Below are 16,286 nucleotides of genomic sequence, written 5' to 3'. Positions count from 1 at the left end.
TAAGGATATGTATATAATTAATGAGTTTTCTAGGAGAAGATGGCAGTTTCCAAGAACTGGAAGACAGTAAGCTGTTTACCTATTAAAAGTGCCCCTTAAGTCCAGATGGTAATTGGAGGACATGTGTATCCATGCAGCTAAAATTTATAATGTCTTGGAAATGAGGCCTCTGGCTAACCTCTACAAGTGGGAAAGACCTTGTTAGAGTAGTTTCTAGGGACTATTGGCTGCTGTACTGAGAAATGGCCTAAACAGTTGACTGTTACTCCAGGATAGTAACAGATCAGAATGTCCAGCAAAATGTACCTGTTCCCCTGCTCTATTGTGTTCTTATTCTTCCCTTTCTAACTCTCTACCACACAACAACAATAAGGGTTTGTGCCCTTCCTCCAATCTCCCACAACATACACACCAAAAAAGTGTAAGTGAATGATACTGGCTATGTCTGCTTATCTGTCCCCTTCTTATAAGTGACATTTAGTCAAACAATTATCAAATGCCAGACACTGCTAACTCCTGCTATGTGGGACCTCATCTGTTCTCAGAATGAATCAGAAGTAATGTATATTACCAAGTGAGGAGCCATGGCACAGGTAGGAGTGATTTGCTCAGGAGCACAGGCAGCCAGTGGTAAGATCAGGCTTCGCATGGACCCCAGGCCATGGACATCCTGACTACACTTTTACTTCTCTGATTTAAGGATAGTGGACCTTAGGTACACAGATCCTGAGTGAAGGTTTATTCATACTCAAGAAAAATAAGAGCAAGTTCAGGAATTGTGAAATAAAAAGGAATAAAACAAAAGAAATCATTACCAGTGATGGAGATTTGGTTGGTCTTAGAGCAGATGGAGACCTGTACCGATAATCCCAGGTAGTCATTTTTAGAGAAACAATTCAGAGATGAAGTAAGGAATTGGGAGAAAGTGTCATTGCAGAGTGAGAGCACACACTCAAGACAGCGTGCAGCCTTTTCAAGGGAGAGTTACTTCACTAAGATTTTGATTGCTTTGTGTTATGGGCAAGCTAATGAAGGGGAAGATTTTTCACGAGTTAAGGTGAAGTAGGTGTTGAGATGCAGAAATTTCCAGGAATGGGTCAGGATTTTCCCCAAATGGTGCTTACTACCCTTCCTTTTCTGTTCTCAAATGGGTTTCTCGGGTATGTCATGGTATCAGATGCATGATGGGTACAGCTAATCGTGCAAGGTTAATGATATGGAGATGTCATTATAGTGATGTCAAGGACAGTTAGCAGTCTTCTTAGATGGGCAGGTTCATCCCAAGGGTTTAGAGCTGGAGTTATGCTTTAGGAAAAAAGATATGTTTTTATTTCTCTGAGTGACCTTAAAAATGTGAGAATAGGAAGAAGCAGAAATCTAGGGCAGAGAAGTGTGTCCGTGTGTGTGTGTGTGTGTGTGTGTGTGCACTCACACACACGTGCACGCGTGCCTTCATGCAGGTGGCCCATTCAGGCATGCTGTTACCAGAGTCCTAGGCTAGTGGCCTGACCACAGGAGTTTCGAAATGTCAGTTCCAGCCACTTGCCTCAGTGAAAGCAAACGGAAGCCATGATGAAAAGGCAAGAAAGGATTTATTCAATATAACTATACTATGCTGGGAAGAGGGGGATGCCGTTGTCCTTCTTTCAGTCCTACACAGAGAATCGAAACCCCTAATATTCAATCATAGATATGCTTTCCACACTCAGCCCTCATGGCTCCTCAGACTGCCAGAGCCTTCCTTCACTGAGGTGCACACCCTCTGAGGCCAGTATGGCTGGGTGCACACAGAGGGCAGGAAACTCTGACGCCCTGCTAATGAGCACCTCTTTAGTCATTAGCACATCAAGCTAAGTAAGAAAGTTGGGGTGCTGGTAAAAGGGGTCCAAACCCACCAAAAATACCATGCAGAAGTAACCCTCAGTATCAGGTTGATGCAGTTCCCATTCTTGGCTTGTAAATAGGGAATTCGGAATGATTTTGTGTATGAGATACACACTTCTCATCAGTATTAGGATCAAGCCTACTAAACTTTTAAGTTGGTATTTTAACCTAACAAAATGTGACTGGCAAAGAACGTCAACTGTGCAGTGAATAATGATAGACCTGCAATCTTTCACTTTTTTATTTTAATTGTATTGTCAAGGTGATGTACAGAGGGGTTACAGTTACATAAGTAAGGTAGTGAGTACATTTCTTGTCGAACTTGTTACCCCCTCCCTCATTTCAATCTTTCACCTTGAAGAGATTTTTTTAAGTCGTAGATCTTAGACCTCTTACCTAATTAGTGCTTTTTAACCCATATCAGTTATTTTAAAGAAATGAAAACATTTAAAATATCAGGATCTCCAGGCTCCCTTTCATATTTCTGTTTTTCTTTTTTTTTTTTTGATCTTTTGTAATTAGAAAAAAAATTGCAAGTTTTTTTTAAGAGAAGGAGGCTGGTAGTATAGCTCAGAGACAGTGCACTTTTCCCAGCATGCATGAAGCCCTGGGTAAATGATCTCTTATACTCCATCTCACTATAACCCAACCTGTCACCCTTCCAGAAAAAGGAAAAGAAATCTTCCACACATTGAGAGTGAAGGGCTGCTTTGGGATCAATACAACTGGAGGACAGAAATGGAGATTTTGGAACTCAATATCACTGATCCTTGATCCAGTAGCTTGGGGGGGAGATGGAGCTGGGACACAGCCCCTTTGAGCCTTACACTGACTGCTGCAGGCCATGGGTTAAGTCCCCTGTCCCATCCTGTTTTCTTCTAGTGCTGGTAATGAAACCTGTGGTTTTACATGTGCTAAGCTAGGGCTTTACTGCTGAATTATATCCATAGCCCTTGGTTTTATAGACAGAGTCTCCCTATGTGGCTCAAGCTAGCCTTGAACTTACGATGTAGCCCAGGCTGGCCTTTTGCCCCTCTCTCGAGTGCTGGAATTGCATGTACACACCACTATGCCTGGCTTTCCAGTCTGCTTTTAATTTTGTAAGCTGAAAATAGCTCCTGCCAAAAATATATGAAAATAAACAAGATGCAAATAGAAAGATTCAAAAGTAGGTCACTATGGTTATTACTATTCATCTAGTAACTAATATTTCCCTGATGCATCATACTCTCCATTAATTTTTTCACACTTTCTTTCCTTTGTTCAGGGCACAAGTAAGGACAACACACATAGGTACACCCACACAGCTCATTCTCACTCACTCATTAGTCACAACACCTGCTCAGAGAGCAGATGGCCAGGGCCTTGTTAGCTCTGTTGCCACCTGTAGGACCAAATAGATACTGGCTTTCCAGGAATGGGACTTGGGATCCAAAGGAATGTCAAAAAGAGTCTGAATGCCAATAAACACTCTTTCATCCACATCTTACAAGCTAGGCCTGCCCTAGCCAATAGGATAATCATGTATGGCTTTTTAAATTTCAAAATGAATTCATTCAAATTAAATGGAAGTCAGCCCTTCTATGGCACTAGCTATATTTCAATTGCTCTGTAGCTAACAGGGCTGATGGCTACTGTACTAAACGGTGCTGGTAAACGCACATCTATCTGGCAGGAAATGGAACAGTTACTTCTCCCTTCCGTGTACTTTGGTCCTTAGGGATTCTTTCCTGTTAGGTCTAGGGGTCATGGAGAAGTATGCAGTCCAGAGTGTTTGCCTGTGTTTCTGCCTGGATGGCAAGCATGGAAAACAGCACAAAACCCGCTTGCTCTGCCTGCTGGGTACTGCCCTGAAATGATGAGAGATACCACCAGGGAATCCCTCAGCATCCTCTGAGCAAGGTGCCACTGTCCCCTCTATAGTTCAGAAAAGCCATGCCACTGAGTGTCATGGCTACCAGACTTGGTTCTGTATACCAGCTCTGTCACTGTCACTGTAAAATTCCTGATTAAAGCTCTCATTTGCAACTATTGCCTGTCTCCCCAGTAATCATACAGGAAACTGGGTAAACACATGAACTGAGGTAGAACATGGACAAATGTCACTGGCCTTTTCTGGAACAGCTAGCACACAGCCAAATACACATTGAGAATTCCCACTGTCTACCTTTTAGATAATCTTGTTTAGTCCTTCCCCCTAGCTAGTTATTTGAATCAGTAAGATACTTTATATTTCTGTAGTTTAATTTCCCTAATGATACGAAGTGTGGTTTTACTTCAAGTTTTTCACAATAAAGAATCCATAGCAACCCATAAATGATGAGTTCTTTAAGGTTCTGAGCTGACTCAAGTTTCTACTGAAGTCATGATGCTCTGGATACAGAGGCTATGAAAGGCAGAAAAGAACCAGAAGTACAAAATTCAAGCACTGCCCTGGGCCACTTGTTAATAAATGCTGATCTTAAAAAAAAGTTAATATAATCCTTGGCATTGTGGCTCAGTCCTGTAATTCTAGGTACTCAAGAGGCTTAGATCTGAGGAACATAGTTCAAAGCTAAGCTGGGAAGAAAAGTCTGCAAGACTCTTTTCTCCAAATATCCAGCAAAAAGCCAGAAGTAGATGTGCTGCTTAAGTGGCAGAGCATTACCCTTGATTATAAAAGCCTGAAGCCTTGAATTCAAGTCCCAATACTCGTACTGGAAAAATATCTATAATGAAGGCCTTGGAATGTGGTTCAAGTGGAGAAAACGCATGTCTAGAAAACTAATGGCACTGATTTCAATCCCTAGTACTGCCACAAAAATGGAGGCAGTGGGGAAGGGAAGGAGTTAGGTGCCAGTAATTCATAACTGTAATCTTGATACTCAGAAGGTGGAGATCTGAATATCTAGGTGCAGAACTAGACTGGACAGAAAAGTATATGAGATTATTTTTATCTCAGAAATACCAGCAAAATACTGGATTAGAGGCTTGGCTCAAGTGGTACAGTTTTAGTAATGAGTAATAAAGTCAAACAAACCCAGGAAGTTGTTTGAGGCTAGTGGCGATCCCAGGGATTGCTGGGGGTGGCCATGGAGTCAGAGATGTTCACATGTCATGAGCCCATTACTTAGTCTCTGAATCTGTATTTTCTTACATGTTCAATGAGAATAAAATCCTGAAAGGACTCTATTACAAATGTGGGAGATATAGGCACTGGCCTGACCTTTGGGCCTGCTTAATGCCAACAGTTCTCTTAACCAATGAGGCAAACAGCCCTGCAGAGCATGTGACTAGCCTGAGTTTACACAGACCTCTTCCCTCTGGCCCAGGTCCCCTATTAACTTCATCCATGGTGCCCCTGCACGTATCTGCTATGATCCCAGCCACATACAAGTCCATGGTGATTTCAAGGCCTCCTCTGAAGGATTTCTGCCTATCCATACTTGCACTCACATTTGCCCTCTGCAGCTGTCTATTCTGCCATCTCTGAGTCAGCAGAGACCTCTTAGTCCAGCTTTGTATATGACCTTGACAGAGAAAGGGAAGATCACAGTCATGTGGGCTTCACTGCCTTGGACAAGGCAGCCTGGACTGAGGACCTCCACTGGAATTGGACTAGCGATTCCCCTACCAGAGCTCTTTTTTTCTCCTGATTCTATTCCAATTTATCCTGATTCTATTCCAATTTATCCTTCTTCCCACTTGACTGTCCCAGGATGGGCTCTCATGTGCTTGTATGTGTGTGTTTGTGTTTGTGTGTGTATGTGTATGTGTGTGTGTGTGTGTGTGTGCACATTGAAAACTTTGCTTTCAACCTAGTTTAAAATCACCTTGGCTTTTTGGACATTCAGGTACCTATGAAATCACCACTAATTCATCCATTGTCCAAAACAAAACTCAGCAAGCACTGACTTGCAGATCAGACTTGGCCTGCTTGTCTTTAGTAAACAGTTCCAGAAAACGCTGAGGGTATAGCCCAAATGATATAGTACCAGCCTAACCATTCTATAGTCACAGTTCATATATTGTTTATGGATAATTTTACCCTAGAATAGCAGAATTGAGTGGTTATGACAGAGGCTTTGTGGCCTATAAAAGTAAAAACATTTACTACCTAGCCCTATAAACATTGTTACCTCTATATCATGTATTAAATCCTGTACTAAATCACACGGCAGCAAGAAGTAGTTCACTAAGTCCATTGTCTTTCTTCTCTCCTTCTCCTCATCTTCATCTCCCTCCCTCCTTCCCCCTGTCTGTACTGTGAACTGAATTAAAGCCCTCCTGTTCACTAGGAAAGCTCTCTATAACTTGGACCACCAAAACCCCAGGTCTTCATTATGTTTTTCAAAAATCAGCATTTCTTAATTGTACATGTTAATAGGGTTCTATGCATGCAAAACACATATAATGATCAAATAAATGGTCTTTTGAATCCATTCTTTTCAGACTGCTCATTCTCTGGAATAAGAATTGGAATATAGTAAAGTTACTGTCAGAACCCTTTGTCATCCTTGGGTGTCCCCAATGCCCTATTCTCCAGGTGTGTACTCTTTAATGATGTTCTTCTTGTTTCTTGATTTATCCCCTGGTTTGGGGGGAGCATATCCTCCTACATCTGTGAAGTCATATGGCAGATAATTTTTTAGATTTTTATGTTGTATAGTATTTGCTCTTGTGTTTATTGCTACTGTTAGAGATAGGTCCATTGGTTGGAAGACATTGTTCCATTGTTTTTCTAGTATCCTATAGTGCTGCTGATACACCTAAAGCCTTTTAAAGTCCTGTTTTTGTTTGTTTGTTGTTTGTTTGCAGTGCTTTATTTTTCTTCTTTCTTTTTGTGGGGAACAATTTTGAGTCTTTTCTAGCCCCAATTCAGAACTCTTCATGTGCCCCACCTCTTTCTTAGCTCTGCCTTGTTTTTTCCTGCTCCCCAGATAATTTTCCTAGTTTTCTCTTCCAGTTCTGTCTTTGGGTACACCAGATTTTTATTTTCTCCTAGCTTCAAACTCATTTGTCAGGTTTTCATATAATTACGTTCAGATAGATTTTAAAAGGGCCCAAAGTCAGTGTTCCAAATGCTCTAAATTCAAGATCACTAGGGCTGCAGCTGGTTTCTTTTTAGTGTGGGGACTGCAAGGGGACTTTTCTCTCTGCAGCAATTTATATATGCTCTTTGCACAGAGTCCTGCTGTTTCTTGTGGAAAATCTGTTCTCTACATTTCCTGTTAGATGCTATGTTGGACCTTTCCCAAATTCTGCCTTGTATCCTTTTATCCTACCTCTCCTCCACCCACTACTACATTGTTCTACTTTGCAAACGGTGCCCTGGTAGAATTCATGATGGAGTCATGCACCATTTTTTCTCCCTGAATCAGGGCAAATGTCACTGGTAGAACTCACCTTACACTCATAGGTACATTATCTAGCAATGCAGGAAGGTGGTGTCCCAGGGACATCTTTGACCATTTGGGGGTTTGATTGATAGGAGTAGGGAATGCTCTTCCTATGGACAATTCTGAGTTACATCCCAGGAATTCTCAGAGGACTCCCATCAAAAATGAATCACAGTCTCTCATAGTAGTCATCAACTAACATAAATATCTAAATATCATTTTTTCTTTACATGTTTCTTTCCTTCTGAATTTCACTCTCGTTTCTTATGATCATTTCCCCTTAATAGATGCATCTTTGTCAAACCATTACTTAGGCATCTGCTTTCTTGTCAGGAACTCATGTTAAACCAATGCATGTGTCATGGGACCTGATGAATCCCAGGCTATCCAGGCAATACTAAGAGTTTTATACAGAATGTTTTATATAGGATTATATAGAATGTTTTAGTTGTGGTAGATTTCTTGGCTCACATAGGTAAGATCCTGGGTTCAATCCTCACCACCAATAAAAGAAAAAACAAGTTAAAGGATAACCGATGGCAAAGAGAGTCAGAAGTAGCTCAGACCACTGCAGCCCTGAGGGAGGGAAGGGAAATCCAAGTTTGTTTCTTCCATGATGCAAGTTGTTGTCAAAGAAGGAAATGTCCCCTCACCAGCCTGCCCATTGAAATGACAATAGCTACAGTCATAGCAATGCTGAATTTGAGTCATTTTAAATTCTGACTTTGGGTCCTTTTAAAAATCCTTCAGAACAAAGAGACAATGATGGACAGTTTGAAATAAAACTTTAGTAGTTCTTCCACATTTCAGAATGACATCTAGGTTCTGATACAGCTGTAGAAATGACAGTTACTTTAAGTGAAGGAAAAAGTTCTTAAATGACAAAGAGAAATGGAACAGATGGATTCCTCCATTGCATTATGCTTACTCTAAGAAAATTCAAGGGGTAACTGTCTCCAAAATGGTGACAATACGTCAAATTGCATCTTTAATGTTGTTTCGCAACGGTACTATTGTTCAGAAGCAGGCAATATAAACTCCAGAAAAGCAGTCTGCCTGGCTTCTTGTTTCCCGGTTTTGTTGGTTTATCCTCTTACAATGATTAGCTTGAATTGCATTTAACTATAAGTGACAGAAAATCTGACATCATGTCCTAAAAATAGAGATTGTTTTTCTTCACATAATAACACAGAGGTGGGGAGTTATTGCCATTGGTTCAATGTCTTCATAAAGTCAAAGATGAAGGCTTGGTATTCTCCTGACCTTTCTATCAAATTTGAAAAATGGCTACTGCAGGTCAAACGGTCACACCTACATCTAAGTAAAGGCAAAAAGGCAAGGGAAGGACAGGTCTCAGTTGAATCTGTTCTATTTTGTTGAGAACACAAATAATTCCTGAAAAACAAAACAAAACAAAACCCAACAAAGCAAGAGTGCACGGCCCTAAGTTAAAAAAAGAAGTCAAGGAAACAAAGGTTGTGGACTGGATGTTGTCAGAAAGCAAGGGAGACAATAACTAACAATCTAATGATTTTTATCTCAGGAGTTGGAGGAACAAGGGAGGACTCTAATCCTTATGGTAAAGAGGCTAATATCTCTTCTGGTGGGTGGGAAGAGGGAAAGGGCCATGCTTGTGGTCTGAAGTGTTACTGACTTTGTTCTCTGTACCCAGATATAGGATAAGGAGGTCTTAATTTTGCTCCTGCCATCATAGCTACAGAATGGTCTTTCTTGGTGCTGGCTTCTTGTGACATTATAGGGTTCAGCAGGAGTTCTTCTTCTGTAGGTTCTATCTAGTTGGATGATAAAGGGAGCTCTTTCTCCTCCTCATTATCTTTCAAAATAGCCTCTGGGAAGCTGCAGTGATGTGAGTGGTACAGAGGCTATGGCAATCAAAGCTGTAGAGCCATGCGAGGAAGGAAAGATCTTCCATCTTTCATAGTGTCTGGGTTGAGGTCCAGCTCTTACCTTCCTTTAGTTGGCGCTGGAAGAAATGCCTGTCAGGTTTCTCCTCAGAGAAGCTATCTAGGAAGAGACATGCTATGTTTCTCTGTGGTTTCCTACCCTTCTTGTCCTGTAAAAGTCTCAGGTAAGCAAGCCCAATTCTGTGAATAAACTGATGCATCAGTTCTCATTTTGGCTCTCTTAGTTAAGGACAGGGTTCTTTGGTACAAACTCCAGAAGAAGCCATTGGGGATGGGAACCAAACTCTCTATTGTAGGCCTAATGTGATGCACTCTGTGTTTCTGTGCAGACACATGACATTTATGTTCACATTTCTTCTTTACAGTAGCCAACTAGGTTATCATTGTCATTTTACAGACAAAACTATTGAGGGTCAAAGGCTCAATGGCTTGACAATTACTATATGCTGTCAAGTGGCAGGTCTAGAATGTCAAAGCTTGTGACAGAGACTCTGGACTGCCCTACCTGTCCTCTCCCCATTGAGCACTGGCTGGCACAAGCCGCTGCAAAGCCACTACCCTGTCTGTCTGGTAATGCAGCTCTTGGCTCTACTCAGACTTCCTTAAATTTGGTACTACCTTTTAAAATCTTTCTCTCTCTCTCCTAGATGTAAACTCAGTTTCACTCATGGTCTAATATTTCCTCATACTTAGGTGAAGTTAGAGCAAGACCATGCCTGGAAATAGTGTTACTCATCCTTTGTCATGGACAAGTAGGTAAGAGTACCTCACCACTGAATTCTGACCTGTCCTTTGCAGTCTACAATTCAGAAAGGCACTGGAACAGAACTTATTGTCCACTTGGTTTCCCACTCAACTCCACTTGCATTTCTTTCTCTTCCTACCCTTTCCTAAGGAAGCAAAATCAATCAAGAAGTAAATTCAATTTCCCTACCTTGCTCACAACCAACTCTAGCCATCAATCATCGTACTGATCATTCATATAGTTCTCACTATGTAGAGAATTTACAGATATTAACCCATGGAGCAGAGGAGGGAATAATCAATCTGATGAAAGTACTACAGATGCACATGTGAAGTATCATAATTAAACCTGTTTGAACAACTAGCATACACTGAAAATAATGAAGGATAGAAATATACAACAGGGTCTCTCTAGGAGGAGAGTACTAGAGGAAGAGAGAAGGACAAACGGAGAGGGTGAAAGAGATTAAATATGGCCAAAATACTTTATGTACATGAGTGTAAATGGAACAATACAGCTTGTTAAAATGTTTGGGAGGTGGGAAACGGAGAGGAGGGAGAGCCATGGGTGGGGGGGAGTCTCTTCAAGGTACACTGTATATCACATAGATGTACAAGTGTAAAATCCTTTCTATAGGTAACTGATGCTACTAAAAATGAAACAAAATATAATTATTTGTTTTTTCTTTTCTTTTTTTTTGTACTACGGATAAAACCCAGGACATTATACTTACTAGGCAAGCACTTTGCCACTGAGCTACACCTCAGCCCCCAACTACAATTATTAACTTAGTGGATTCTCTGGAAAGCTTCTTCCTACACCCCAGGTGCTACTATGAGCTCCATGTTCACATATAGAGACTGAGTCACAGAGCTGTTAAAGAAATTGTTGATATCCATAGAGGGTGGAAAACAGCATTAGAACAGGTACACAGGAAGTGTGGCTGCAAGAGTTCTGGCCCCAACCACATTGTATCCCACCTGCTAACTCAAGGACCAACCAGACGCTGGCACCTGCTGACCTCTCTTTCTCAGATTATTACCACTATTAGCAGTCTTTGCGCCTCTACCTCAAACTCTTTGATACCCAGAACAAACTAGACCCTTTAGCAGTGTCTCTGTTTTGTACAAGATGTTTTCTCCACTAATATTGTGCCTTCTTCTTTCTGAGTTTGCCAGTAGTATCCATTCCTCCAACAATAACTAGGTTCTGATCTCACTTCCCAAGAAGTCATCTTTAATCATTTCATAGCTATTGATGTTGATCTTGTTGTGTCAGGATTAGAGATCCTCAACATTTAATGGGCACATGAATCACCCAAAGAACTTTTTACAAGATTCAGGATTTGACCCCACTGGCATATATTTTTAATAAGATTCCAGGGGAGGCTGGCAGGGCTGGTCCAGGGACTACAGCTGGAGCAGCAGGGCCATAATACTTCCTCTGCAACACCCCTGACACAGCCCTAGGCTTTCTTCAGGGGGATCCTTTGCATCCATGGGGGAGGAGGGAGAGGGGAGCAGGGAGGCTCACTTGCAGGTTCCATACCCATTCTATTTCTGTCCATCATTTGGCACATCAGAAAAATGTCTTTGTCATTAACCCTAAAAAAAAAAGCCTAATGCCAACAGTTGAACAGTTGAACATCATCTAAGTGAAACATAATTAAAGGAGTTTTGCACAAACAACTTGCATTTGTGTTTATGTTTTTTCCCCAGAAGGCAAAATGTGAGAAGAGACAGATGTCTGTGAGACACAGTCAGTCAGCAATTGAAGCTCAGGAAACAAACAGCAGATTTCCAGATAAATAAGGTCCAAATTCACACATCTGCCTATAATTATCTTAGCCAGCAGCCCAGGAAATCAAAAGCCTGTGGTTGATAATTTATCCTATTTGTTTAACTTGAAGACCCCTGTGCAATCACAGGAATGCATGACGTGTTGGGCAGCCAGAATTGATAAAGGACACATGTAAAGTGCAGTCGTTCAAGCTGAAGGACAAATTTAAGCCAACTGTGCTTTACTTGGCAGAACAATGGTCCTGCTGCCTTTTCCTTGTGGTTCCCCGAGGTACAGAGTGAGAGCAGGATACAACCTGGAAACAAGGGAGAAGACAGAAGGAGAAAGAGGGAGACCATACCGTGCCTTAAGCAGCAGCTCTATGACCCACTCCTACTGAAAGGATGACAAGTAGAAGCCAGAAGCTGAAAGCTTCAGGAGCCACTCTATCCTCTGGAGGGATGGCTGCAGGAATTTCTGGGTTGATGTTTCCAGGGTACCAGAAGGTAACAGAAAGAACTCCCTTGAGCGTGACAGCTTTCATAAATTAACACCTGTATTACCTTAAGTAGAAATGAGCTTCTCAGTACAGGACTCTGAGCTTAACTGTGATGTCCAGGGTCACACTTTAGCTTCCTGGAATCATAATGTGCTAGAAATAGAAAGGAGCTAGAAACCACAGCTCTTTTTACTTAAGAAAATACATCCTCAGAAGGATTAACTCCTATATCCAGGGTCAAAAGACTAGAAAGCTAAAGTCAAAATCAAAAAAAGGAACTAAGTTTCAAAGTAATCCCTATTCCCTTCAGTCTGTGGTGAGAAACCCAGGCAGAGTTAACCAGGGTTGGGGGAAACAGAGCTTCAAAGGTTTAGAGAAGGTGGGGCATTGAACCTTTGTCCTCACTTCTTTCTCTTGCTCCCACAGGAATATGACACTGGTGGTTATTTAATTTATCCTGTAATTCTGCAATGGAATAATCAAGAATGTCACACACAGGGATGCAGGGTACCAAACTGACCTTAGGCAAACAACATTCAGCAAACAATAGTGACACTGTGCAAATTCCTATGCACTCAGTCATTACGTTAAAATAAATTAGTAATGATAAGATAGGAAACGTAATTGCTTTTTAAGAACACACTCTCCTCCCTTTGCAGTAGGCTGCCATTATGGCAGAACTCTGCAGCCTGGCTGCACCTTGCCCTCATAGCTTAATGCACAGATTTATGCATGTGGAAGCTGCTCATGAGGCCTCATTCATGTAAACCTCATGATCTACACAAAGTAGAAATGCTGTATTAGGAAAATGAAACCTAGTTTGCTGACTTCATGTAGAAATTATATTTTCTTAGAGAGAAGTAAATTCAATTCTACCCTTTATCAGAATGCTACTTCACTTCATGTGGACAAAAGGAACTGAAGAGAATAAATCATGGGTAAAAGAAGCTCAAGAAGGCTGCTGTGTGTGCACCTGTGTCATATGTAGTAGGTTGGGACATGAGTGGGATAGTGAGTGTTAGTTTTCCCATTATTGTGATAACATACATGGAGTGACCAACTTCCAAGGAGGAAAGGTCTATTTGGGCTCTTGGTTTCAAACGTTTTAGTTCATGGTCATTTAGCTTACTATTCCTGGGCCCTGGTGAAGAGAAAACATGATGGTGGGGATCAAGTGAGAGAGCAGAGTTGCTCACCTCATGGCAGCCAGGAAACAGACAGAGGCAGGGTCACACAAAGGTCCCAATACTTCCTACAAGAACATACTGCAAGAGGTCTAACTTCCTACCAGTACGTGACACTTTCCCTCCCAATAGCATGAGAGGCTTTAGCACTTGAGTCTTTGTGGGACACTTCAGACCCAAACTATAGCAATGTCTAAGGATGGGGAAGGTGGGGAGGGCATATCTTTCCCCTTTTCCTATACCCTATCTGAAGCAATCCTGGGATTCATTAGCTCCCTGGGTTTACCAAATGTAGACAACCGCCACAGCTCTGTTTTATCCTTTTATCACCATCTTTTCCTCTCCTCCAACTTCACACAATCAACCACATCCTGTAGGATCCTATAATGTCTCCTAGTTTATTCCACAAAAAAAGTAAAAAAAACAAAAAAAGTTAAATATCATCAGAAGTGAATGTTTCTTAGCTTGAAATGAGCACAAGTATAATACTTAGGAGGCAATCCTGCATTGTTAACAGTGATAACAAGTATCTGTTAGGTTCCTACGACATGTCAAGGGCTTTGCTTTGAACATTCTGCTCTCTTCTTTGCAGCCACCCAACAGGTAGGACCAAATCATCCCATTCATCAAGTATCTGTTAGGTTCCTATGACATGTCAAGGGCTTTGCTTTGAACATTCTGCTCTCTTCTTTGCAGCCACCCAACAGGTAGGACCAAATCACCCCATTCATCCATATTAGGGTATGAAAATACATTAATTCCAAAACTTGCTTTTGAAAACTACTGTTTATATGTGGTCGAAATAGTTAGACAGACCTGAGGTCAAATCCTGGTTCCCCTCTCCTGGACAAAATGCTTTCAAGAAAAGTGTGGAAGCTTCTCAGCTTTAGAACTCATGCCTGTGAAAATCGCTCCGAGTCAGTTCTGAGGTTCTCCATTGTTGGATGTAAAGTCAGCTGTAGAGTTTCAAACCCAGGAACTCCCAGTCTTCCCAACTGCACAGATGAACGGACTACACGGTGAAGGCTGTTCATGCCTGACCCACACTAGTGACCCCTATGTCTCTCCAACTTGAATGGGCGTGAGAATCATCTGGAAAGCTTGCTAAGACCACAATCTCTCAAGGATCAGGCCCAGAAATGTGCATTTTTAGCAAGGTGCTGTCCGTAGTCTGGGAACTAATACTGTATTATGGTAATTCAATAAGAATAGGTAAAGACAAGTTGGATATACCTTATCTGAAATGTTTAAGATCAGAAGTGATGTGGAATTGTTAGGTTTTGGGATGTTTGCATATAGTTAGATGGGACCCAAATCTAACCATGGAATTCTGTGTTTCATATCCATTTCATACAGATAGCCCGTAAGTAATTTTATGCAACAGCTGTAGTGATTGTGCATGGGACAAAGTTTTATGGTGTGAAATTCTCCACTGGAGCATTATGTTCGGACTCAAAAAGTTTCAGGTACTGGTGGCTCACGCCTATAATCCTAGCTTTTCAGGAGGCTGAGATCTGAGAATTGGAGTTTAAAGTCAAACTGAGTGGAAAACTCTGTGAAATTCTCATCTTCAATTAATCAGCAAAAAAAGCTGGAAGATAAGAAATAGCTCAAGTGGCTCAGCAGACTTGAGTAGAAAAAGCTAAGGGATGATGTGTAGTCCTTGAGTTCTAGGCTCTGTACCAATACAATATAAAGAAAGACTCAATGCCTTTCAGATTAAGTATGCCTGATCTGTAAAATACTAACTCAGAGTCTAAGGAAGAAAGCAAGAGAATGGTATCAGTGATGGTTCTGGAGATTGGCTCCCATTGTGGAATACAAGCACTTTTCATGCATTGACCAAACTAGGATGGATCAGACTCTCCTCTGAGCCCCAATTATTTGTTCCATATTGAACATAGAATTTCATGCTGTTGGTTCATTCAGGAGATCTTACGCATATTTCAGATGATAAAATATTTGTGTTCACCAACAAAAAAAGAGAACTATAGATCAATCTCATTGATGAACACAGATGCAAAGCTCCTCAATAAAATTCTAGCCAACAGATATATTATGACCAAGTAAGCTTCATCTCAGAGATGCAGGGATGGTTTAACATTTTAAGTCAACAAATGTAATTCATCAGATCCAAGGTCAAGAACCATATGATTATCTCCATTGACACAGAAAAGGCTTTTGGTAAAAATACAACATTCATTCATGTTAAAAGCTCTGGGAAAAATTGGAATAGAAGAAACATTCCTTAAAACAATAAAAGCCTTATATGACAGACCAACAGCCAATATTATACTTAATGGGGAAAAACTACAACCAATTCCCCTAGAAACAGGAACAAGGCAAGGATGCCCACTCTCCCCACACTATTCAATATACTTCTGGAATCCTTAGCCAGAGCAATAAGGCAAGAAAAAGACATTAAAGGGATCCACATAGGGGAGGAAGAAGTTAAACTATCTTCTTTTGCAGATGACATGATTTTATAACTATCCCAAAGGCTCAATCCCCAAACTCTTAGAGCTTATAAATCACTTTGGCAAAGTAGCAGGATACAAAATTAACCCACAAAACTCAGTTGCCTTTCTGTACACCAGAAGGGAAATCAAGGAAATCTGTACAAGCAGAAAGAGAAATCAAGGAAACAACCCCATTCATAATAACCTCAAAAAAAAAATAAAGTATCTAGGAATTAACCTTACCAAAGATGTAAAGGATCTATTTCATGAAAACTATAAAAGCCTAAAAAAAGGAATCATAGAGGATACCAGGAAATGGAAAGATCTCCCATGTTCCCGGATAGGCAGAATTACCATAGTGAAAATGGCTATACTGCCAACATTGATATACACATTCAATGCAATTCCCATTAAAATCCCAATGATGTACTTT

Source organism: Dipodomys spectabilis, unplaced genomic scaffold (assembly GCF_019054845.1).
Source record: "Dipodomys spectabilis isolate Male_0828 unplaced genomic scaffold, ASM1905484v1 ptg000365l, whole genome shotgun sequence".
Lineage (NCBI taxonomy): Eukaryota > Metazoa > Chordata > Mammalia > Rodentia > Heteromyidae > Dipodomys > Dipodomys spectabilis.
This window is presented reverse-complemented; position numbering follows the sequence as displayed.